Source organism: Macaca thibetana, chromosome 1, assembly GCF_024542745.1.
Source record: "Macaca thibetana thibetana isolate TM-01 chromosome 1, ASM2454274v1, whole genome shotgun sequence".
Lineage (NCBI taxonomy): Eukaryota > Metazoa > Chordata > Mammalia > Primates > Cercopithecidae > Macaca > Macaca thibetana.
The window spans coordinates 38,861,449-38,885,643 of NC_065578.1; the positions used below are offsets into that span (position 1 = coordinate 38,861,449).

At 48.6% G+C, this 24,195-nt stretch overlaps 2 protein-coding genes across 2 annotated transcripts in view; one reads left to right on the plus strand and one right to left on the minus strand.

The window, feature by feature from the left end:
* The window catches only part of NT5C1A (5'-nucleotidase, cytosolic IA), a 569,993-nt gene that overhangs the window by 142,745 nt on the left and 403,053 nt on the right, over nt 1-24,195 (minus strand). The window lies entirely within an intron of this gene.
* Nucleotides 1-24,195, plus strand: part of CAP1 (cyclase associated actin cytoskeleton regulatory protein 1) — a 381,786-nt gene that overhangs the window by 110,929 nt on the left and 246,662 nt on the right. The window lies entirely within an intron of this gene.

Consider the following 24,195-nt stretch of genomic DNA (forward strand, 5'->3'; position numbering starts at 1 on the left):
AGGACGCCTGCTCCCTTGCTGACCTCTCCTCCCCGCCCACTTCCAAAACATGGGTGTCCTCTGGATCTGTCCACAGTCCCGTTCTCCCTCTTAGACTCCACCTGCTGATGACCTCACCCACTGAGGCTTCAGTGCCACCATACAGTCACACCCAACTCCAAATGTATTAGCAGGGCAGGCCTTCCTGCTGGATGCCAGAGGTTATATCCAACATCTGATTAGACACGACCAGGGCTGGGAACCAAAACCCTGGCACCAACGTAGGTCCCTCCCTCCCGAGGACAGTTCAGTCTATTGATTCTACCTCGAATGCCTCTTGAATCCCTGAGCCTGTGCACACCCCCTTGCACTCAGGTGTTTCATGGAGCACCTCCTCCCCACGGGTCTCCTTATTTCTCATCTCACCACCCACCCCACCCAGCCCTCACTGATTCTGCAGAATGCATTTCCAAATGAAAATCTGAATCCTTCCATGGTCTTTCATTGCTTATAGCAGAATTTCCCCAGGTGAGATTCTGAGGGCTTTCCTACAAAAGGGGTTCAGAACACACTGCACTATCTATTGCCCCCTTGGGAGAGCCCTCATGCACTTAGCACTTTGTAAGCTCCAGAAGTCCTGCAGTAAAAAATATAAATAAGTAAATTAATTAAATAAATAAATAAATAAATACCTGCTTAGCCTTAAGTCGGCTTCTTCCAAACGCATGTGACTATGGCTTTTTAGTTTTTTGAGGACCATATCTCAGGGACCAGCAAGGCACAATGTGATAAGTGCCCAGGACCCAGTGGTCGGGCATCATCACCTGGCCCCTGCTGCTGACCCACCTCCATGGTCTTATCTGGCTGCTAACCCCATATATTGGCTGCAGTCCCATAGGAATACCTGTGGTGCCCCTACTTGTCCTGCTGTTGACACTTCTGTTCACCTGAACATGTGGTTTCCTGTACCAAGAAGGGAAATCCCTTTCCCTGTCTGGTCAGGTGTTACCTCCCTTTAAGATGCAGTTAAGTAACACCTGCTTTTCCTGATGCCCTCTTCACCTTCATGAGCAGAGCCATTTCTTCCTTCCCTCACTCTCTCAACCACTTCTTTTACCAAATAGAAGGGCATGTATTCACATGTTTGTTCCCTGCACTAGGCTGAGAGCTTCTGCAGGCAGGGACCATCATCTTAATTTACCTTTGGATCCCAGTGCCAGGCTTGCATTTAGGGTTTCAGTAAGTATCCGTGAAACAGAGTAGCCTCTGTTTCTCTGAAATAGCCTCTGAAAACAATAGTCTCTCAACAGTTTCAAGGAATGGATCTCGGATCTCGCAACCTTCATGAGCTCACTAAGAAGTGCTTCCATTAAGAAGTGCTCATTATTTCACAGGGATGAAGAACAGAGGCACCAAGCTGTGTTGAAGGAGGCGTCAGTGGCCAGCAAGGCTCACTCTCTCGCTGTGTGACCGGCTCTCTTGCACAACTGCCACAAATGCAAATCCATGAATTTTCATGACTGAAACCATAAGGTTAAATTCATGACTGCTAATACCTACTACACATAGAATATGAAAAGAAACAATTTTAAAAAGCAGAGAAAAGTTTTCCATAAGAAGGGTACTACAGGAAAGCCTCAGCGCAGTGGCTAACGCCTATAATCCCAGCATTTTGGGAGGCTGAGGCAGCAGATCACCTGAGGGCAGGAGTTCGGAATCAGCCTGGCCAACGTGGTGAAACCCTGTCTCTACTAAAAATATAAAAACTAGCTGGGCATGGTGGCGGCGCCCGTAATCCCAGCTACTTGGGAGGCTGAGCCAGGAGAATCACTTGAACCTGGGAGGTGGAGGTTGCAGTGAGCTAAGATTGTGCTTCTGCACTCCAGCCTGAGTGACAGAGCAAGACTCTGTCTCAAAAAAAAAAAAAAAAAAAAAAAAAAGGAAGGAAGGAAGGGAGGGAGGGAGGGAGGGACAAGAAAAGAAAAGGAAGGAAAGAAAGAGAAACATGCTACAGGAATGGAGATTATCTCATGTTAACAGAGACACATTTAACCTTTGCATTTGTGATCTGAGGACCTTTTAATTCTATTACAAGATCCTATAGTGAGGTTCTAGGTCATGACTGTGTCAGCTCCAGAGACCACCATGAGGTAGGTGCATTGTAACGCCTCATTAAATGACTGCTGAGGGCCCAAAGGGTGTCTCACTTGCCTTCCCGGCTGGGTGCTGCTGGGAAAATTCCAGTTCATCATGTTCCCAGGGTGTGCTGACAGGTCATAAAGAAACAAATAAACATAATGAGGCAGTCCTGTCTTCATGGGGGGGTCTTTAGTCAATGGGTCAGGTCACCTTCTGTTAGTGGACTAAATGCTCCAATTAAAAGTCAGAAGATGGGCCGGGCATGGTGGCTCACTCCTGTAATCCCAGCACTTTGGGAAGCCAAGGGGGGCAGGTCACTTGAAGTCAAGAGTTCGAGACCAGCCTGAAACCCCATCTCTACAAAAAATACAAAAATTAGCCCGGCATGGTGGCGTGCACCTGTAGTCCCAGCTACTTGGGAGGCTGAGACAGGAGAATCACTTGAACCCAGGAGGCGGAGGTTGCAGTGAGCTGAGATCATACCACTACACTCCAGCATGGGCAACAGAGCAAGACTCCATCAAAAAAAAAAAAAGTCAGAAGATGGGTGAGGTGACATGCACCTATAATCTCAGCTACTTGGGAGACAGAGTTGGGAGAATCACTTAAGCCCAGGAGTTCAGGCCAACCTGGGCAACACAGCAAGACCCTGTTTTTTAAAAAAAGTCAGAAATTGTCAGATTAGTTAATGAAAAAAAGGCAAGAATAAATGACATGCTCTCTGTAAGAGATGTTCTGTAAATATAAATACACAGGTTGAAAGTAAATGAGTCGAAAAAGATATATCATGCAAATAAAGGAGGAAGAAGCCTGGAGTGGCAATATTAATATCAGGTAAACTAGACTTCAACATAAAGAACATTAGCAGAGATAAAAATGGATTCATTTCATCAGAATGCATCCTACTGAAACAGGAGGACATTATGTAGCACAATAAGACAGGCCCAGAGTGCACTAAATATTGCTGTGTATGGTTTCAAAGTGGTTTCAATGTTCTCACACGTATTTTAAAAGCCAGTGGAAATGGGTATTTTTGAAGATTTCTACCTGGAATTAAATTCATTTTGTGACGCACCTGTAATCCCAGCACTGTGAAGGCTGAGGCAGGAAGATCATTTGAGGTCAGGAGTTCGAGACCAGCCTGGCCAACGTGATGACACCTTGTCTCTACTAAAAATACAAAAATTAGTCAGGAATGGTAGCATGTGCCTGTAGTCCCAGATACTTGGAAGGCTGAAGCAGGAGAATTACCTGAACCGGGAGGCGGAGGCTGCAGTGAGCCAAGATGGCACCACCGCACTCCAGGCTGGGTGACTGAGTGAAACTCTGTCTCAAAAAAAAAAAAAAAAAAATGTATTTTGTGAACCAAATGAGAATAGATCAGTGGTGGGGCAGGGGTGGGAGTGGAGGGAAACTCAAAGTGAAATTTACACATTGCCAAATCGGAATCAAATCAAAACAATTTTGGTAAAATCTTTGTGACCAATGCAGAATCCCAGCAGCAGTTTGTTTAGACACACAGAGTAAGGAGCTGCCTCTCTGACCAGCAGCTTACAGGATCTTTCATGGCGTCCTTTCTCCCTAGAGGGTTGGCAGAGCAGAAGGCACACTTAAGTTTGCAGCCAAGCAGCCCTTCCCTCCATGCAGCCCAGAGCCTGCCCCTCATGGTAAGGGCATCCTTGAAGTTCATGCCTAGGTCAAAGTCCCCATACACAGCCTGGTTCTCAGCCGGCCCAGAGCTTCAGCTTGTACAGCTAGTCTACCAAGGCCTGCAAAGCATCCATGAACTGGCCCCAAAACAGCAGGGCCTCCTCCAACTTGTGCTGCCTAAGAAAAGTCCAATGTTTTTAGGGGCCCATTTTTTGTTTTCTTTTTCTTTTGAGACAGAATCTCACTGTTTCGCCAGGCTGGAGTGCAGTGGAGCAGTCTCGGCTCACTGCAACCTCTGCCTCCCGGGTTCAAATGATTCTCTTGCCTCAGCCTCCCGAGTAGCTGGGACTATAGGTACACACCACCATGCCCAGCAAATTTTTATATTTTTAGTAGAGACGGGGTTTCTCCGTGTTAGCCAGGATGGTCTCGATCTCCTGACCTTGTGATCCGCCCGCCCGCCTCGTAGATGACACTATCACCAGAGTGAAAGGCAACCCACAGAATGAGAGAAAATATTTGCAAATCATATATCTGATAAGTGATTAATATCCAGAATATATATATTTACTTTTTTCAGAATATATTTTTTAAAACCTCGTACAACTCAACAAAAATAAAACAACTCAGTTTTAAATAGGCAAAATACTTAAAAATTCCTCCGAAAAAAGATCTACAGATGGCCAATAAGCACATGAAAATATGTTTAATCTCACTAATTATTAGGGAAATGCAAATGAAAACCACAATGATACCTCTTTATAATCATTAGGGTGGCTATTATTCTTTTTTAAACAGAAAGTAACAAGTGTTGGTGAGGATATGGAGAAATTGGAACCCTTGTGCATTGCTGGTGGGAAGGTAAAATAGTGCAGCTGCTGTGGAAAACAGGATGGCAGCTTCTCAAAAAATTAAATATAGGGCCGGGTGCAGTGACTTATGCCTGTAATCCCAGCACTTTGGGAGGCTGAGGTGGGTGGATCACCTGAGGTCAGGAGTTTGAAACCAGCCTGGCCAACATGGCAAAACCCTCTCTCTCCTAAAAATACACAAAATTAGCTGGTCGTGGTGGCACACACCTGTAATCTCAGCTACTTGGGAGGCTGAGGTGAGAGAATCACTTGAACCTGGGAGGCGGTGGCTGCAGTGAGCTGAGATCATGCCACTGCACTCCAGCTTGGGCGACACAGTGAGACTCTGTCTCAAAAAAAAAAAAAAAAATTAAATATAGAATTACCATATGATCCAGCAGTTTCACCATTGGGTAAACTATAGATACTTTATAGATTTGCCTTACAAGAATGGGAGGGAGGGAATCAAAAAGAACAGATATTTACACATCCATGTTCATAGCAGCACTATTCACAATACCCAAAAGGTAGAAACAGCCTAAATGTCCATCAACAGATGAATGGATAAATACATGTGGTATGGCTATACAAGAGAATATTATTCAGCCTTAAAAAAGAAATGAAAATCTGACACACACTACAACATGGATGAACCCTGAAGACATTATACTAAATAAAAGAAGCCAGACACAAAAGGACAAATATTGTATGATTCCACTCATGTAAGGTACTTAAAGTAGTCATATTCATAGAGACAGAAAGTATAGAATGGTGGTTGCCAGTGGCTAGAGAAAGGGGAGAATGGAGACTTATTGTTTAATAGGTACACAGTTTCAGTTTGGAGAGATGAAAGAGTTCTAGAGATGGACAAGGTAATGGCTGCAGACAATGTGAATGAACTTAATGCTGTGAACTGTACACCTCAAAATAGTTAAAATTGTAATTATATATTTTAATTTTTTTTTGAGACAGAGTCTCACTCTGTCACCCAGGCTGGAGTGCAGTCATAGCTTATTGCAGCCTCTTATCTCCCAAGCTAAAGTAATCCTCCCGCCTCAGCCTCTTGATTAGCTGGGACTACAGCTATGCCATCAGGCCTGGCTAGTTTTTTTTTAAATCTTATTTTTAGTAGAGATGAGGTCTCACTGTGTTGCCCAGGCTGGTCTTGAATTCCTGAGCTCAAGCAGTCCTCCTCCCTCAGCCTCCCAAAATGCCGAGATTATAGGTGTGGACCACTGTGCTTGACTCATAATTTTTTTTTAAGTGCTGTAATCCTAGTGCTTTGGAAGGCTGAGGTGGGAGGATCACTTGAGGCCAGGAATTCGAGAACAGCTTGGGCAACATAGCAAAATCCTATCTCTTCAAAAACAGTAATTTTTTAATTAGCCGGGCATGGTGAGACATGACTGTAGGGAGGCTGAGTTGGGAGGATCACCTGAACCCAGAAGTTCAAGATTCTGGTGAGCTATGATCATGCCGCTGCCCCCCAGCCTGGGTGACAAAGCAAGATCCTATATCAAAAAATAAAATAAAATAAAATGATCAAGAGTAATGCCTACCAGGGGTGTCCAATCTTTTAACTTCCCTCGGCCACATTGGAAGAAGAATTGTCTTGGGCCTCACATAAAACACACTGACACTAATGATAGCTGATGAGCTTAAAAAAAATTGCAAAAAAACCTCATGGTCTTTAAGGAAGTTTCTGAATTTGTGTTGGGCCGCATTCAAAGCCGTCCTGGGCTGCATGTGGCCTGTGGGCCTCGGGTTGGACAAACTTGGCCTTGACATTTGTACTCAAATCACTCTCTAGAATGGACTAAGCAGAGTGCAGGCACAGGTACAGAACACCTCTGACATCTTCCAGTCCAATAACTACGCATATGGACACGTCCTAGTGACCCAAAGCCTTTATTCATTCCTTCTACCCCTCCTGTCCTGTGGTAGAGGGTGGTGGATGGTTGAGGGTGAAGCGATGGTTAAGTCAAGAGCACCTGCTCTGGCCAGGCATGGTGGCTCACATCTGTAATCCTGGCACTTTGGGAGGCCAAGGAGGGCGGATCACGAGGTTCAGGAGTTCAAGACCAGTCTGGCCAACATGGCAAAACCCTGTCTCTGCTAAAAATTCAAAAATTAGCCAGGCATGGTGGTGCATGCCTGTAATCCCAGCTACTTGGGAGGGTGAGGCAGGAGAATTGCCTGAACCCGGGACGAGGAGATTGCAGTGGATGGTGCCACTGCGCTCCAGTCTGGGTGACAGAGCAAGACTCTGGGGAAAAAAAAAAAAGAGAGCACCTGCTCTGCAGTCACACAGAGGGGTTCACATCAAAGCTCCACATGGGCCGTATGACCTGGAACCTCTCTGGGCCTCTGACTCCTTGTGTGTTGGATGGGACCATAATTGTACCTGCCTAGAGAGGTAGGGTAACAGCATTACACAGGGCCCAGCTCATGCAATGAATGAGTAAAACCGTCTTCCAAAGGAAGACGGCCTCCCGAGGCAGGTGTGGGCATGGGCGCCGCAGCCTGGAGTCGCAGCTCCTCCATTCCTGGCTGTGGGCCTCTGAGCCTCACTTCCTCCCCTGTAAAACACGCATGAGACACACCTGCCTCACGTGGGCCTGAGCAGCTTGCTATTACTAAGAAAGCAGCAGCAACCACAGGACAGCTTCACTTCCGGAAACTCCCTCTGTCACGTGATTTGCATGACTCCTCACCCCGTCTCACCAGGGGCGCTCTCCCCGTGTCACCAGTGACTTGGTGACACCCAACCTTGCTCAGGAAGCAGCAGCCGTGTCCTTTCTGTGTGCAGTGGGGTGTGGGTTGTGTGGAGCCGCGGTGTCTGTGGAGTTCACAGGCTGGGGTCGGAATCCATGGCCCCTGTCGCCACTGCCACCCCCCAGCTGCTGAAGGTGACCGATCCAGGGCTGGTATCCAAGCTGCTGGGGGGTTGGCGTCTTGGGCTCTGGCCCACGTCCGCCTCTGATTGGTTCTGCCACCTGAGCTGGTCACTGTCCCTCCGTGGGCCTCAGCTTACCCTATGGTAAAGTGAGAACTAGGAGGTCAGACCCCTTAATCACTAAGATCTCTGACCACAGCCAAGGGAAGCGCAGGAAAACGTGGGGCTCGTCCAAATTCCCGGCCTCTCTCTGCCCCCTGGTGGAAGCCGGCAGCCTAGCACCCGGGGGGAGATGACCCCCACACTGTGTGACCTCTGCCAAGGCTCCCATCCCTCTGAGCCCCAGTTCCCATGGGTTACATAGGAATGATTATAATAGCTACCTCTTTGGGCTGCTGTGAGGAGGCAAGGAGATAATGCATGAAAAGTGCTTGGATGGGATGGGTACTAGCCACTCAACAGAAGGCAGATCCTAGAATGGGGATGGCGAGTCCTGTCATCAGTGAAGAATGTAATGACTGCAAGCTTAGATGACCTGTCTGTTACTGGAAACCAGAGTTGTTTACTTAAGCTGTAAATGAACTCATAGTCCCTGAGATAATTATCCCACCTCTGGATAAATAAACTCAACTGCCTTATGTATTTCATAAATTTTTTCTTAAAAAATGCTTAAAATATTTTTCCTTCTTTTATTCTCTTTTCTTGGTTTCTGACTTTATTACGTTCTTTCTTTCTGTTTAGGCATTTGTTTTATTGCTTTTTTTTCGCCAACTTAAACTGAATGCTTACCTTATTTAACAGTTTTATTGAGGTATAATTTACACACCAGAAAATTCACCTGCCTTAAGAATACTGTTCAATGAACAGCTACTCGGGAGGCTGAGGCAGGAGAATCACTTGAACCCGGGAGGTAGAGGTTGCAGTGAGCCGAGATCACGCCACTGCACTCCAGCCTGGCGACAGAGTGAGACTCCGTCTAAAAAAAAACAAAAAACAAGTCTCTCCTTTCCTTTAGCTACCACATCCAATGAGATGGCACAACTCCTACATCAGCAGATCAGACTCTTATGTAGAGTGAGACCAGTCTTCAAAAAAACAAACAAAAAACCCAAAAGCTAGTGCAGCATGCTCTGATATTCTGCCCAGTCATCAGCTCTGTGTACGTAAGGTTATTCATCACAGAATCGTTTGCGATAGCATCAGTCTGGGAACAACTCAAGTGTCTATTACTAAGGAAGGGACTGGCTAAATTAGCTACAGAACGTCCTCACCATGGAATACTAGGCAGCTGACAAACAAACCCCACACACACACACACAAAAGAAAGCTCTTTATGGACTGATATAAGCTACAAAATACATTGTTAAATGAAAAAGGCAAGATGCAGAACATAGTATACTCTCCTTTGAGTAAAAGGGTGGAATAAAATTTTCTATTTGCTTTATTTACATGAAATAGATACCTAGGAAACTAATAAAATTGACTTATAGTGGATGGATGAGGTGGACAATGGAATAAAGATAGGCGGAGAAGTAGCAGGGGAGACTTCGTTTATTTTGAGACAAGGGCTCACTGTTGCCCGGGCTGGAGTGCGATGACACGATCGTGGCTCACTACAGTCTTGACCTCGCAGGTCCAGCGATCCTTCCACCTCAGCCTCCTGAGTAGTTGGGACTACAGGCACGTGCCACCACACCTGACTAATTTTTTGCTCATTTTTTAGAGACACAGTCTCACTATGTTGCCCAGGCTGGTCTTGAACTCCTGGACTCAAGTAATCCTCCCACCTTGGCCTCTGAAATTATTAGGATTACAGGTGTGAGCCACCATGCCCAGCTGAGACTTCTTAAAGGATATCAATTCTATAGCTGATTTCTTGAATGATGCAAATATATTACTCAGCCAAAATATTAAGTAGAATAAAAAATGTCTTGAGTTAATGAAGGCTCTGTGTAACCCTAAGGAACTTATTTTCCCAATTCCCACCTCAGTTTCCCCAAATAAACTGGAGGACCACTGAGGGCTACCCCTCTTTGGCTCCCACACTTTGGGTACAGGCCCTTAGGACTCCAGCCTGCATCTCTGACCGCAGCCCTGACAGAGGGTCAGAAGGGGTCTGCCTCATTTTGTGTGCCTCCCTCCTCCTAAATCAGTCAGGGCTGTCAGCACTTCAGTCCGTGTCCTGCTCCCTGGAGCCCCTGAGCCAGAGGGCCTGTTCTCCACCCGTTCTCCACCTGGAGAGAGAATCACATGGAGGAGGCTAACTCAGCTCTGCGCTCTCTGCCTAGAGGTTGCGTCTGTGCTCTCTGCTTAGAGCACCTACTGCCAGGGTTTTGTCTGCAGTGGGGCCTTGGAGCTCTCTTTACATCTCACCCCTCACCTTCTAAACAGTAAGTTATGATTCCCTGCTATGCTGTGACAGAGCTGAACCCTCCATCCCAGCTGCAGGCACCTGCCTCTGTGGAGTGGCTACTCTAAGCCAGGTACTTCGGCATATTCTCTCTGTTCATCCTCCTGCAGTCCAATTTGGCAGCTAAGGAAACTGAGGCCTAGGGAGGTTCTGGACTCCTGCAGAGCCAGGGAAGGGGGAAGGAAGCAAAGACTAATCAGGTGTCTCTTTAATGGACTTGCCTGGGAGGCGGGCACTGGGCCTGAGCAGAGGGTGCTGGGAGCTGAGTGTGGTCAGAATACAGGGAACAGATAGGCGCAGGGTGACCGAGGCTGAATGGGGGTGGGGGCAGGGTCCCTGAGGGCAGGGCTGAGGCACTTGGACAATTGACTACAGTGGGGCATTTGGAGGTCTGGGCTTGTGGAGCAGACAGATGAGGTCCCTGAGTGGAGATACAGGATGGCCGGAGAGGTTGGGGAGAAGGTGGTGAATCTTGGAGGAATCCACGGGGGAGATGATGCAACCTCATCTAGGGATGTAGGGGGTGTGAGAGGGGCAAGAAGCAGCAGGGCTTGGTGACTGACAGGATATGGAGGTTAGGGCAAGGGAGGGGTGATAATGGTGACTAACATTTATTGGGCACTTTTTATGTGCATTCAGTAGCGTTTCCCATTTGTCATAGCACTTAATCCTCCAAACATGCTAATAGTGTTGGTTCTATTGTCATCCCCATCTAACAGATGGGGACTGCGACTCAGCGGTAAGAGTCTTAGCAGAGGTCACAAGCCAGTCCTCAAGTCCCTGGGAATCACTTGGTTCCCACCGTCATCTCCCCCGGGATGCTAGGCTGCTTGTGTCCACCAGGGGGCAGAGAGAGGCCGAGCGTTTGAACGGGACCCACGTTTTCCTGCGCTTCCCTTAGCCTTGGCTGTGGTCAGAGATCTTGGTGATCAAGGGGTCTGACCCCCTAGTTCTCACTTTACCATAGGGTAAGCTGTGGCTCATGGAGGGAAAGTGACCAGCTCAGGTGGCAGAACCAATCAGAGGCGGACGTGGGCCAGAGCCCAAGACTCCAACCCCCCAGCAGCTTGGACCCCAGCCCCAGTTCAGGTCACCCCAGCACCTGTGGGTGGCAGCGGCGACGGGGGCCATGAATTCTGACCCCAGCCTGTGAACTCCACAGACACCGTGGCTCCACACAACCCACACCCCACTGCATACAGAAAGGACACGACTGTCGCTTCCTGAGCAAGGCTAGGTGTCGCCAAGTCACTGGTGACACGGGGAGAGCGCTCTTGGTGAGACGAGGTGAGGATTCATGCAAAGCACATGACAGAGGGAGTTTCCGGAAGTGAAGCTGTCCTGTGGTTGCTGCTGCTTTCTTAGTAATAGCAAGCTGCCCAGGCCCACGTGAGGCAGGTGTGTCTCATGCCTGTTTTACAGGAGAGGAAGTGAGGCTCAGAGGCCCACAGCCAGGAGAGGAGGAGCTGCAGCTCCAGGCTGTGGTGCCCATGCCCACACCTGCCTCAGGAGGGCCTCTTCCCTTGGACGATTCTTCTTTATGGACAGGGTCTTTCTCTGTCGCCCAGGCTGGAGTGCAGTGGTACGATCATGGCTCCCCGCAGACTTGACCTCTCGGCCTCAGCTTCCCAAGTATTTGGACTACAAGCATGCACCACCACACCTGGCTAATTTTTAAATTTTTTGTTGAGATAGGGTCTTGCTATGTTGCCCAGGCTGGTCTTGAACTCCTGGACTCAAGTGGACCTCCTGCCTTGGCCTCCCAGAGTGCTGGGATTACAGGCGTGAGCCACCGTGCCCAGCCTGGATGATTATTTTAGTCAGTCATCCATCACATGAACATTTGTGCCAGTTGCGCTCTGAACCTGGTTCTGTGGTGGGCACTGGTGCCAGCCTGGGCCCTGAGGTGGATGAGGGGGCAGAACGAATGGAAATTGAGGCAGGCTAGGCCTAGAGCCTGTGGGCTTCCTGGGACTGGGCACTGAGCAGTAAGCTTGGGGGACAGAAGGCTGAGCCCAAGGGTGTGGGCTTGTGCCACCTCTGCCTAACCAGGGCTTGCTTATCTTCCTCCCAGAATCACATAATGGAGGTCTGTTCCTCCCCTGTACAGCATCCTACCCTCAGGATAGCCTTGGGGCTTCCCACACAGATGGGAGCTCCCTCATCTGGGGCCACTCCAGGGCCGGGGATTCTGCCGGGAAGAGGGTTCCCACATCCTTGCCCCGCTGTCTGAAGCTGGTTTGGGCCAGTGAAGAGGAGCCTTCCCTGGCCGACCTCCCATTGTCCAGCCCAGGGAATATCCAGGTCAGGGGGTGGGGTCTGGCCTGGGGATCAGGGGGCCAGGGTCATGTTTGGGATTATCCTAACAGGCGTTGCATCTGCATAAGACAGTGCAGGATGGGTCTGCACAAGACCGCATAGATGAGAGGCGACAGGGTTGAAGGCCAGTCCACACCCCGCTCCACTTGGCACTGCTGGGGGCTGGAGCAGGGCTGTATCAGCCTAGAGGAAACAGTTTCTTTTTCTGAGTCATCATGGGCACCACATAGGTTGGCAATGCCCTGATGGCAACAGTTCCTAAAGCGCAGCGCTGGAGCAAGGCTTGACGTTGGCCTGGAGCTCCAGGGCCAGTTGCTATCTGAATGAAAGAGCTGCAGTGAGCTGGTCTTTTCCCCAAATCCATGGCCCTGAGGTCTTGCTCAGGAGAAGGAGGGATGGAATTGGCCATGGGCCACCATCTCAGGAGGCTGGACCTCCCAAAGGAGCTTCTAGTGCTTTGCTTAAGATATGTCCGCCAAGACCCACGCCAACACTCTTGGGATCTCAGGGGCTCCTGACTGTTCATTCTCCCAGGTGCCAGTCCAGACTGACTCTCCCAAACGCCCATTGTGGATTATGTCCAAATTCCTCTGCAGGGCCATTTTCTGTTCACCACAGACACACCTGTGTCCAGTGTGCACATCTGACAAGCCACCGCTCTGAGGGGGACCTCCTGGTTGGGGGGATTCCAGGACCTAGATCTGTGAAACCACCTGTCCCGGACACCACGGAGGAGGATGGCAGTGTTCGGAGGCTCAGGAAGCGCAGCACCGTGCGTGGGTGGCAGTTGGCCTGGAGTCCATGCAATGTGGGGTGAACCAGGGCCACTTTCTGGGATGCCCAGCCAGGACAGATAGGAAGGTGTTCCAGGCTGGGCCCCGAGGCCTCTCTGTAGCCTCCTGAGGCCACGTAAGGACCCAACCTGGCCTGGCCCAGAGGTCAGATTCCTCAGTCACGGAGTTGCAGGGACAAGGAGAGGTGGCCAGTGTGGTGGGAGGACGCCTTTGTTGCAGGTATTTTCTCAACGGTGGGGCTGGGCTGCCTGCCAGGTGCCAGGGCGCGGCTCTGGTCTCCCACCGCACAAGCCACTTTGCTGCCAAGCCCTGTACCTGGCCCAGCAGCTCCTTCCCGCGCTTCTGCTGCCAGGCCCGGGAAAGTGAGAGGGAGGATGTGTGGGGTGGGCAGAGCAGGCTGGTTCCCAGCCCACCTGGCCTCATGCTTCTGGCAAGGATCCTGAGCCTAGACAGGAGAAGGGACACACTCGGGGGCCCTCATGGTGCTTGGCATTTAGAACCGCACTCTTCCAGTTAAAAAATACATATACACTTCTGCTTAATAAAATGTGATAAAACTGCAATGCTGGATATGAGTTCATACACTTATTAGCTGTATGTCCATGAACAAGTTACTAGTATTCTTCTCTGTAGCTCCATCTCTTTACTGAAAAACAGGGACAAAAGAATAAGAAAATGGAAAAATGGGGACGATAGTTGTCCTATCTCACGGGACTATTACGAGGATTTGATGGGTCATTACATCTGTAAAGCTCTCAGAACAGTCTTGCACGTGGTGAGGGCTATGGAAACGTCTGTTGCGATCATGAGCATAATGGACCATCAGTGGGAACAATGCTAACCAAGAATCAGTGGCACAGAACAGAAACACTCAGGCAAGCTCCAGCTGAGAGCTTTTAATCACGTCTTCAGAGATGGCACGTGGAACCCGAGGGTAGGGGCAGCCAGACCTCAAGAGGCCTGAGAACGAGGATCTGAAGAATGAGAAGCCCGGAAGCTCCTCTCTCTGGGCCTCAGTGTCTCCTATCCACCCTCTTTCTGCAAGTCGGCTTCACTCTTATACCTCTTAGCAGCTCGACTTTCCCCAGTTCTCTCATGGCCAAACATGGCTGGCTCTCAGGTCTCAGGTCAAGTAAGCAGAGGAAGCACACCGGCTTCTCTGAATCCCAACAGCAAGATCGTCAGACAGGGAACCCATTGCCCAATTTGGGTCATGCACCCACAGCCCATGGCTGAGGGGCCGCCAGGGACCAGTCCCTTGGTGCCGAGGGAGAGCCTATGGGCTGGGCAGGCATCCCCAGGGGCATCTGCTCCAATGGTGCTCTGGGCAGCGAAGAGACCAGTGTGCTAGTCCTGGTGTCGCGCAGGAGATCCCCGGTGTCGCTGGGCCCTTTTCCTCTTCTGTTCACTCTGTGATTCCTATAGTCCCTTGTCACAGCACTTAGGGTGTCTTATAATTGTTTATGTGTCTGTTTTCCTCACTAGACTGTGATTTTCATTCATTCTCTCAATACAGTAATCACCAAGTACCAGCCATGTGCTCAGGATAGAGATGAATCCAACTCAGTGCTTGCTGCCTCGGCAGAGGCTCAGTCTGGCTTGGCATGTGGTCATGTGAAATGGATCGCCTCCATGTCTGCTTTCTCCCAAACTCAGGTGCTGGAGACTTTGTTTCCCACAGCATTGACAGTGTCAAGGTCCCACTCTTTATGAAGTTTACAAGACTCCAGAGCTGTTATGAAAAGTGTGTCTAGGCCAGGCGCGGTGGCTCACGCCTGTAATCCCAGCACTTCGGGATGCCGAAGCGGGTGAGGTCAGGAGTTCAAGACCAGCCTGGTCAACATGGAGACACCCTGTCTCTACTAAAAATACAAAAATTAGCCGGGCATAGTGGCGTGCACCTGTATTCTCAGCTACTCAGATGCTGAGGCAAGAGAATCCTTGAACCTGGGAGGTGGAGATTGCAGTGAGCCAAAATGGTGCCACCGCACTCCAGCCTGGGTGACAGAGAGAGACCTTGTCTCAAAAAAAGAAAAGAAAAAGAAGGAAAGAGAAGGGAGGGGGGAGGGGAGGAGAGGGGAGAGGAGGGAGAAGAAAGAAAAGAGAAGAGAACAGAAGAAAAGAAAAGAGAAAAAGTGAGTGTCCACAGGAAATGGTTCTGAAGGGGCCAGGCATGGGTGGGCATCACCTCTGCTGGGTGATTGAAGGGCAACAGTGTGCAGCTGACAAAAGAAGAACTTGGCTGGTGCCTGTAATCCCCACACTTTGGGAGGCCAAGGTGGGCGGATCACCTGAGGCCAGGAGTTCGAGACCAGCCTGGCCAACATGGTGAAATCCCATCTCTACTTAAAAAACAAAAAGGAAAAAAAATTGTTAGCTGGGCGAGGTGGTGCGTGCCTGTAATCCCAGCTGCTTGGGAGACTGAGGCAGGAGAATCGCTTGAACCTGGGAGGCAGAGGTTGCAGTGAGCTGAGATCGTGCCACTGCACTCCAGCCTGGGCGACAGAGCAAGACTCGGGCTCAAAAAAAAAAAAGAGAAAAAAGAAAAAGAAAAACTCAGCAAGTGAGGAGCAGGATGGCGACTGTGGCTCCTCAGCTCAGGTAACGACTGTGCTAACTGGAGGCCACGGATGGTTACTGGTATTGCTTGGCTGCCATAACACACCACTGGCCCTGCTGCTGGGCGTCTCTTGAGGCTGACTTTGCTCCTCGCCACATCTTTGCTTCCATCTCAGGCCACTCTGATCTCTTCCAAAATCAACTTGTGTCCCTGTTCCAAGCCTGAGCTATCCCTAACGAGCCTCCCTGTGAGCAGGATGGGGGAGACACACCTCTAGGCTCCTTCCAGCTCACTTCTAAGACATTAACTTTACACTCTGCCTCCTTCAGGGACATTCTTTGGGTTCTCAAAATCCTCTCTCCATAAAGCTGAACACTTGGCTTTCAAAATTATTCATGCAGGTGACCACACTGAAGTCCAGTTTAGAAGCTGAAAAACTAAATGTAGTTTTTTCCCCTTCCTTTGTGCATTCCTACTATAAAAATACTAATTCTTGAGGCAACAGAATGCCTCTGGCTGATGAGGGAAAGGGCCACATACAAGGAAGTGTGGAAAAGAAAAGGACAAATACTAGGATTTCAAGATGTTTTCCTACTACACATAATCAAATAATTGAAAATACAGTGTAGTAGGATCTCTGGTTAGGGGTGATGGAGTTTAAGGGCTGCAGTGAAGAAAGCAGCGGACTCGCCTGGCTGTGGTGTGGGGGACAGCGTGGAGGCCAGTGCAGAGAAGGTCATGCTTGAGCTACGCCTGGCAGGGATGGATAACAATTTCCAAGGAAACGAGAAGGTGGGTTGGGGCAGAGCACTCCGGGCAGTGTCAATGGGACTGAAAGAACAAGGACTAAAGAAGGAAAAGCTAACAATGTGCAAAGCACTGTTTGTTTGGTTTATTTATTTTATTTTTATTTTTTTGACATTGTGTCTCGCTGTGTCCCCAGTCTAGAGTGCAGTGGTGCAATCATAGCTCACTGCAGCCTTGACCTCCTAGGCTCAAGTGATCCTCCAACCTCAGCCTCCCGAGTAGCTAGGACTACAGGCACACGCCACCAAGTCCAACTAATTACTGTTTTTTTTTTAGTAGAGATGGGGTTTTGTCATGTTGCCCAGGCTGGTCTTGAATTCCAAGGCTCAAGCAAAAAAACTGTCCACCTCGGCCTCCCAAAGTGCTAGGATTGCAGGCGTGAGCCATCGCACCTGTCTCAAGCACTGTTTTCATAGGTACTCTTAAAGTATTAATTTAATCATCACAACTTTTGTGGGACTTTTAAAATGAAACTGAGGCACAGGGTGCTGGGCACAGTGGGCTCCTGCCTGTAATCCCAGCACCTTGGGAGGCTGAGGGGGGCAGATTGCTTGAGCTCAGGAGTTTGATACCAGTCTGGGCAACATGGCAAAACCCCCTCTCTACAAAAAATACAAAAATCATCCGGGCTTGGTGGTGTGTGCCTGTAGTCCCAGTTACTTGGGGGGCTGAGGTGGGAGGATTGCTTGAGTCTGGGAGATTGAGGCTGCAGTGAGCCAAGATCTTGCCACTGTACTTCAGCCTGGGTGAAAGAGTGAAATCCCGTCTCAAAAAAAAAGAGAGAGAGAGAGAGAAAGAAAAAAGAAACCAAGGCACAGGCATGTTAAGTTACTGGCCCAAGAATTCCAGTTTGGCAAGCTGAGACTCAGGCCTGAGATGTGTGGCCTCAAGGCTGGGCGTGGTGGCTCACACCTGTAATCCCAGCACTTTGGGACGCCAAGGCAGGTGGATCACCTGAGGTCAGGAGTTCGAGACCAGGCTGGCCAACATGGTGAAACCCCATCTCTACTAACAATACAAAAATTAGCCGGGCCTGGTGGCATGTGCTTGTAGTCCCAGCTACTCGGGAGGCTGAGGCAGGAGAATCGCTTGAACCTGGGAAGTGGAGGTTGCAGTGAGCCGAGATCATGCCACTGCACTCCAGCCTGGGCAACAAAGCAAGACTCTATCTCAAAAAGAAAAAAAAAAAAAAGAAGTGTGGCCTCAGAAGCTCTAAAAGCCACACTATTCTCTGTCTTGAAGCATGGAAAATAGCTTTGTGATGGCAGGTGGGGGATTTGGCTGAAGGAGTGAGCAGGATAAAGACCTCAGAAGACCTGGCACACCATCTAAGGCACTCAGACTGGATCCTGATGATAACGGGGAGTCAGTACAAACTCAGAATTAAGAGACAGACACAGAAGATGCTATTAGAAGGGTCATGGGTTGAAGGGGGTAGGACCAAAGGCAGAGACCAATTAGGAGGCTGTTTTAACAGCCTAGAAGAGAGGGAGATGACCGGGCCTGAAGAGCAGTAACAGCTGAAACAGGTGAGCTCAGGAATGGTAAGTGGTCAGGATGGTGTGGAAGATGTCCACATCCTAATCCCCAGAACCTGTGACTGTCATTTTAAATGACAAAAGGGACCTTGCAGATGTAACTAAATTAATGATCTGGAGATGAGGAGATTATTTTAGGTTATCCAGGGGCCCAATGTAATCACAGGGGTCCTCCACAACAGTGAGTAGGAGGAAGGCAACATGACGGCAGAAGCGGAGATCCAAGTGATGCGGCTATAAGCCGAGGACTCTAAATGGCCGCCTGGAGAAGCTGGAGGACGGGGAGTGGACCCTCACCCAGAGCCTCCAGAGAAACTGGCCCCGCCGACAGCTTAAGTTTAGTGCACAAAACTCGTTTCAGATTTCTGACCGCCACATCTGTAAGAAAGATACTAAATTTGTGTTCTGTTAAGCCACAAAGTTTGTGGTTAGAGTTGTCCCTCAGCATCCATGGAGGATTGGTTCCGGGACCCCCTAAGTATGCCAAAATCCATATACTTGAGTCCTGAAGTAATGGCAGGTACATGTGGAATAATCCACTGTATATGCAGGCTTCACATCCTGCAAACACTGTATTTGCGATCTGTGGTTGAAAAAAATCTGTGTCTAAGTGGACCCATGCACTTCAAAGCCTTGTTGTTCAAGGGTCAATGGCATTTGTTATATCAACAATAGGAAGCCAGTACAGATGGTTAAGACCTTGTGACCAGGTAGTTATCAAAGAAGGAAAGGGAGGGGTCCCAGAAAGGGTTGAGCAAGAGGTGAGGATTTTGGCTTGGGTGATGGGGCTGGCAGTGAGACCAATACAATCAGGACTGCGGATAGTGAAGAGCGGGCAGTTTGGGGAATGGTGGGACAGTAATGTGTTCTGTCTTGGACATGGTGAGTTTGAAGTGGGCATGGGACATCCAGAAGGAAGGTCTGGAACCTAGGGCAGACCTTGAGAGCGATGAGTGCACACAGGCTCCAATCTGAAAACTGCTGGGAGAACATGTGGCCAAGGACATGGGTTTCCCTTTTTAGCTCATACTCTGTGAGGTGTGACCAAAGTCTCTCCTAAATGCAGCTGTTGGGCACTTAAACAACCCTCCTAGCACCCCTCCTTACACACTTCCCTCTTTGGCAGTGAACAGAAGCCAAATCCACTCTTCCAAGGAGTACCCATGTGTCACTTCTGGGACAGGCAGCCTCACTCCTGCCAGGGCCATGCAGGGCAGCCCACAGGCCAAAGGTCCAGGTAGATCCGCGCTGCTGAGTTGCTTCTGGGTAAGCTCTGCTGGCTCCTGAAGAGCCACCCCTGTCCCACTGGTGCATGCGAAGATGCTTTTCAGTGTGTAAGCCAGTTTAACTCAAGCTGTACCTGTGGGTAGCACCAACGTATTTCTGATAGTAACAGAAATATCTTAGGGGAATTTCCCATGGGTCAAACTGAACATGCAAGCACTGAATACAAAGGGCACAGGATAATAGTCACATATCATTTTAAAACAAACAAAAAAGCCTGCTCATCCTGCAGAACAGGTGGGAGCCAAAGCCTGAGAGCAGATGAGATCATTCAGGGAGGACTTGCGGCCCAAGAGCAGAGGAGGGTCCAGGAAAACGATTTCTCTAGGATGGGCAAAGTGAGGGAAGGGGACCCTGACATGCTCATCTTCATATACTCAGGGCTGATACACAGTAAAAACTCAAAGGATGCTTGATGAATGAATTCATTTCTATTCTATCTTCTGTAGAATATAAAAAGGAAAGAGGCCGGGTGTAGTAGCTCACATCTGTAATCCCAGAGCTTTGGGAGGCTAAGGCAGAAGGATCGCTTGAGGTCAGGAGTTCGAGACCAGCCTGGGCAACATGGCAAAACCCTGTTTCTACAAAAAAATACAAAAATTAGCCAGGCATGGTGGCACACGTAGTCCCAGCTACTTGGGAGGCTGAGGTGGGAGGATCACTTGACCCCAGGAGACGGAGGTTGCAGTGAGCCGAGATCGTGCCACTGTACTCCAGCCTGGGTGACAGAGTGAGACCCTGTCTCAAACAAAAACAAAAATAAAAACAAAACAAAGGAAAGAAAGAGAATGTGGGAAAATGCGTGTTGATTAAAAAACCAAAAAAAGAAAAAAAAAAAAGATACATGCTTATTATCCAATAAACTGAATTGAGTATTTAAGTATGAAACTGGATTCTACCCAGAAAGGCTTAAAATGTAAACAACATGAATATAAAGTTATCTTAGGAAAATGATAGTCTGACCAGGAAATAAAACAAATGCAAATTCAGTTTCCTTTAAGATAAACTTATAGACCCATGCAACTAGAAAAAACAAGGCAACAAGGCCCCCAGCTGGAGAGGCTGTGGGGAAGCAAGGGCTCCAGTAGCCCCAGATGAGAGCAGTGTAGCCATGGAGACCAGGAGCCCAGAAAGGGCACACCCTGGGGCAAGAAGCCTTGGGGGTAAACATAAATGAAATGCACTTAGGCAAAAATGGAGAGTTTTACAAGGAAATAGAGGTATCTCAGGAACCCAAGGAAGCACACTAGGTCTCAGGAGGGTCAGGAACGAGGAACTGGGAAGTCAACAGGAATCTCTCCCTTCCTCATCTGGGCTTCCCTCCTGCACTGTCTGCTTTTCTCCTTCTCTGAAGATCAGCATTCTCTGTTTTGTAATGCACCCATTCATAACAACAGTTATTTCGTGTGTATGACCAAACATGGTTCTTGTATTTCTCTGTTCAAGTGTACCCGGCTAGGACTAAGCTGTGATTTGAAATTCCTGGGAGGAGTGTGATTGGCCTGGCCGGCCCTCCGCTGGTCTAATAAGTTAGAACCCTGGGGACAGGGTAGTTATTCCTTTAGGAAGTTATGATCTCTGATTCCTTTTTCCACAGGAAGATAAATTAGTGAATGAGATAGGATAAGACGGGGAGGGGATGCCCCGAGGCAGAGAGACGGCTCAAAACTTCGAGCTCCAGGCCCTGGTTCCAGCGAGAACATCCTGTTAACCTTTTTCCTGCTTCCACTGTCCACATCCTTGCTATGCCTTTACAGTCTGTTTTCACATAGCAGCCAGACTTATCTGTTAGCATGTAAATCAGATCATATTCCTCCTCTCTCTAAATGAACAAACCAGCCAGAAAACTCTTTAACTCCTTCCTTTGCAATTAGAATAAAATCCAGGCCTGGCGCAGTGGCTCTCGCCTGTAATCCCAGCACTTTGGAGGCCCAAGGTGGGTGGATCATTTGAGGTCAAGAGTTCGAGACCAGCCTGGCCAACGTGGTGAAACCCTGCCTCTACTAAAAATGCAAAAACAAATTAGCCGAGCGTGGTGGCGGGTGCCTGTAGTCCCAGCTACTCGGCAGGCTGAGGCAGGAGAACCACTTGAACCCAAGTGGTGGAAGTTGCAGTGAGCCGAGATTGTGCCACTGGACTCCAGCCTGGGTAACAGAGTGAGACTCTGTCTCAAAAAAAATTTTTTTAGTTAAAAAATAAAATAAAATCCAAAGTCCTTATCTAGTGCTTGGTGACTTCTCTGACTTTGTCTTTTACAAATCACCCCGTCATTCACTCTTCTGTAGCCACTAGCCTTTTTTCTAACTTGTAAATATGCCCAGCCCAATTCCTATCTCAGGGCTTCTGTACTTGCTGCTCCCTCTGCTCCACCTTCTTGTATGGCCAACTCCACATCATTCCAGACTCAGGTGATGCCACCTCCTCAGAGGATCTTCCCTGAGCAACCCATCTGGAGTAGAACCCCCACCTCAGGCGAGGCACGATGGCTCACATTTGTAATCCCAGGACTTTGGGAGGCCAAGGTGGGCGAATCCCCTGAGGTCAGGAGTTTGAGACCAGTCTGGCCAACATGGCGAAACCCCGTCTGTACTAAAAATACAAAAATTATCCGGGCGTGGTGGCAGGCACCTGTAATCCCAGCTACTCAGGAGGCTGAGGCAGGAGAATCGCTTGAACCTGAAAGGCAGCAGAGGTTGCAGTGAGCCAAGATGGCGCCACTGCACTCCAGCCTGGGCGACAGAGTGAGAACGCCCACCTCAACACACACACCGATCACTCTCTACCCTGTTTTTCCGTTTTTCATAGGACTTCATACTTACTGAAATTTTCTTCATTGTTTGTGACTTGCATTTTTTTTCTTTCTCCCTATGAGAATGTAAGCTGCATTTGGGCAGAAACCCTGTCTATCTGATATTTTCCCAGCAGCAGAGCTGAGCCTGGCACTTAGTAGACACCAAAAAAACACTTGAATGAATGCCTGAACAATTTGGTTTCAATGTTATACTGAGGCAGTGCAGTGTAGCACTTCAGAGCAAAGACTTTGGGGCCAGACCACCTGAGTTCACCAGCTCCCCATCTCCTGCCTGCATAAACTTGCACACATTGTCTTACTAATCTGTCTTTCAGTTTTGCCATATGGAAAATGGGGTGGAGGGGGAGGATAGCAGTACCCATCCTTTAGTATTGTTATGAGGATTAAATGAGTTCACACATGTAAAGGGTTTGAAAGGGCTTGCCACAGAGCAAGCACTCAACATGTCCTCACTCTTACTATTCACTATTAATCATGAGTCCACTCAGTTGAATTATCAAAATTCATGTTTCATTGTCCTGCCCTCCATAGCTCCTCTTTTATCTTATTTTCATGTCTTTTATCAGTTTCCTGTGTTCTGGGAGACCATCTGAAGTTTGTTTTCTTTACTAAATTGATCTTCTGTGTTGGACCTGGCATTTGTTGCTTCCATGCAGTTTTTAATTCAACAGCCATGTCTTCAATCTCTTCCTAATCTCTTCTTATCCCAGATTACTCCACTGGCAGAATTGCTGATTCTAAGTGAATTATGTACCATCTTTTGAATCCTATTGAAACTTCAATCAGGTATCACCTACACTTTCTTTTATTATTTGCAACAGGTCTTTTTTAGAGGTAGGTACTCCTCTAAATCTTCAGAGAAAAGCTAAATCACAGTCTGCAACTGCAGACTGTGTCTTACCTAATCCTTCTGGAAGGAGGTCTCTACATAGGTGACTGAGCATCTTGGTTTGCCCCCACTGAGGGGTTTCCCAGGACATGAGATTTTCAGTGCTAAGACCAATAAATCCCAAGCCAAACAGGATGACTTGGTAATCCCACCCGTAGACCGTGTCAAGGAAGAGCTGTATCGTTTTAAGAAAAATGGTCTTTCAAACCCTTCACAAAAGGAGGAAACCATTTTCTAGTAAAAAGAATGACTAGCTCCTTCCAAGTAGCATTTTAAAATGTGAAAGTCTCTTACAAGTAAGGGGGGGAAAAAAAACCTGCTTCAACCCAAAGCCTCCCTTTAGCAACCCCCTCTCCTTCCTTTCCTAACTTAGACACTCAACCCTTTCTCTCCTCCCATTCACTCCTCAAACCACTGGAATATGGCTTCCATTTTCTAACCCTCAGCTGACCCTTCTCTTACCAAGGTTACCACTGATGTCATAACTAAGATCCAATGGATACTTCTCATTCCTTATTGTGAATGGCCCCTACACACTTCCCTGCAGACCACTCCCTTCTCAAAGCTCTGTAAGATGCTCTGTTGATGTTCAAGGCTCTGCTCCAGATTGTCTCTGTTCTCACTACACCCCATGCTCGAGTGACCTCATCTTCCACGGCTTCAAATACCATCAATACTGTTGACTCTGAGATCCCTATCTCCAGCCCAGAGTGCAATCTGGGCTCAACCCGAATATCCAGTTCCATGAGGATTCGCTACAGATGCCTCAATCTCCACAAGTCTCAAACTGAACTCATCCTCAGCCCAAACCTGTTCTTCCTCCAGTGTTCTTATCTTGGCCAAAGGACTTGGCCACTGTCCAATCAACTGTTCAAGTCAGAAACCTGAGCCTCATTCCTGACCCCTTCCCTTCCTTCACCTCCAACATTTCATCAAGTCCTATAAATGCTACCTGCTACATATCTAAACTGTCCCCCAGCCGCTAGGCTTTCTGCAGCCAATCCACTCTCTGCATTGCACCAGAGTGATCTCTCCAGGAAACATGTCTGATGTTTTCTCGGGATTCATGGTTTACAGGGTCCTCTATGACCTGGGTCCTACAGACCCCTCCTGCCTTTTCCCCTAACACTCCCCTACCTGGCTCCTGCCCATTATTCTTAGGTTTTTTGTTTGTTTGAGATGGAGTCTCACTCTGTTGCCCAAGCTGGAGTACAGTGGCTGATTTTGGCTCACTGCAACCTCTGCCTCCTGGGCTCAAGAAATCCCC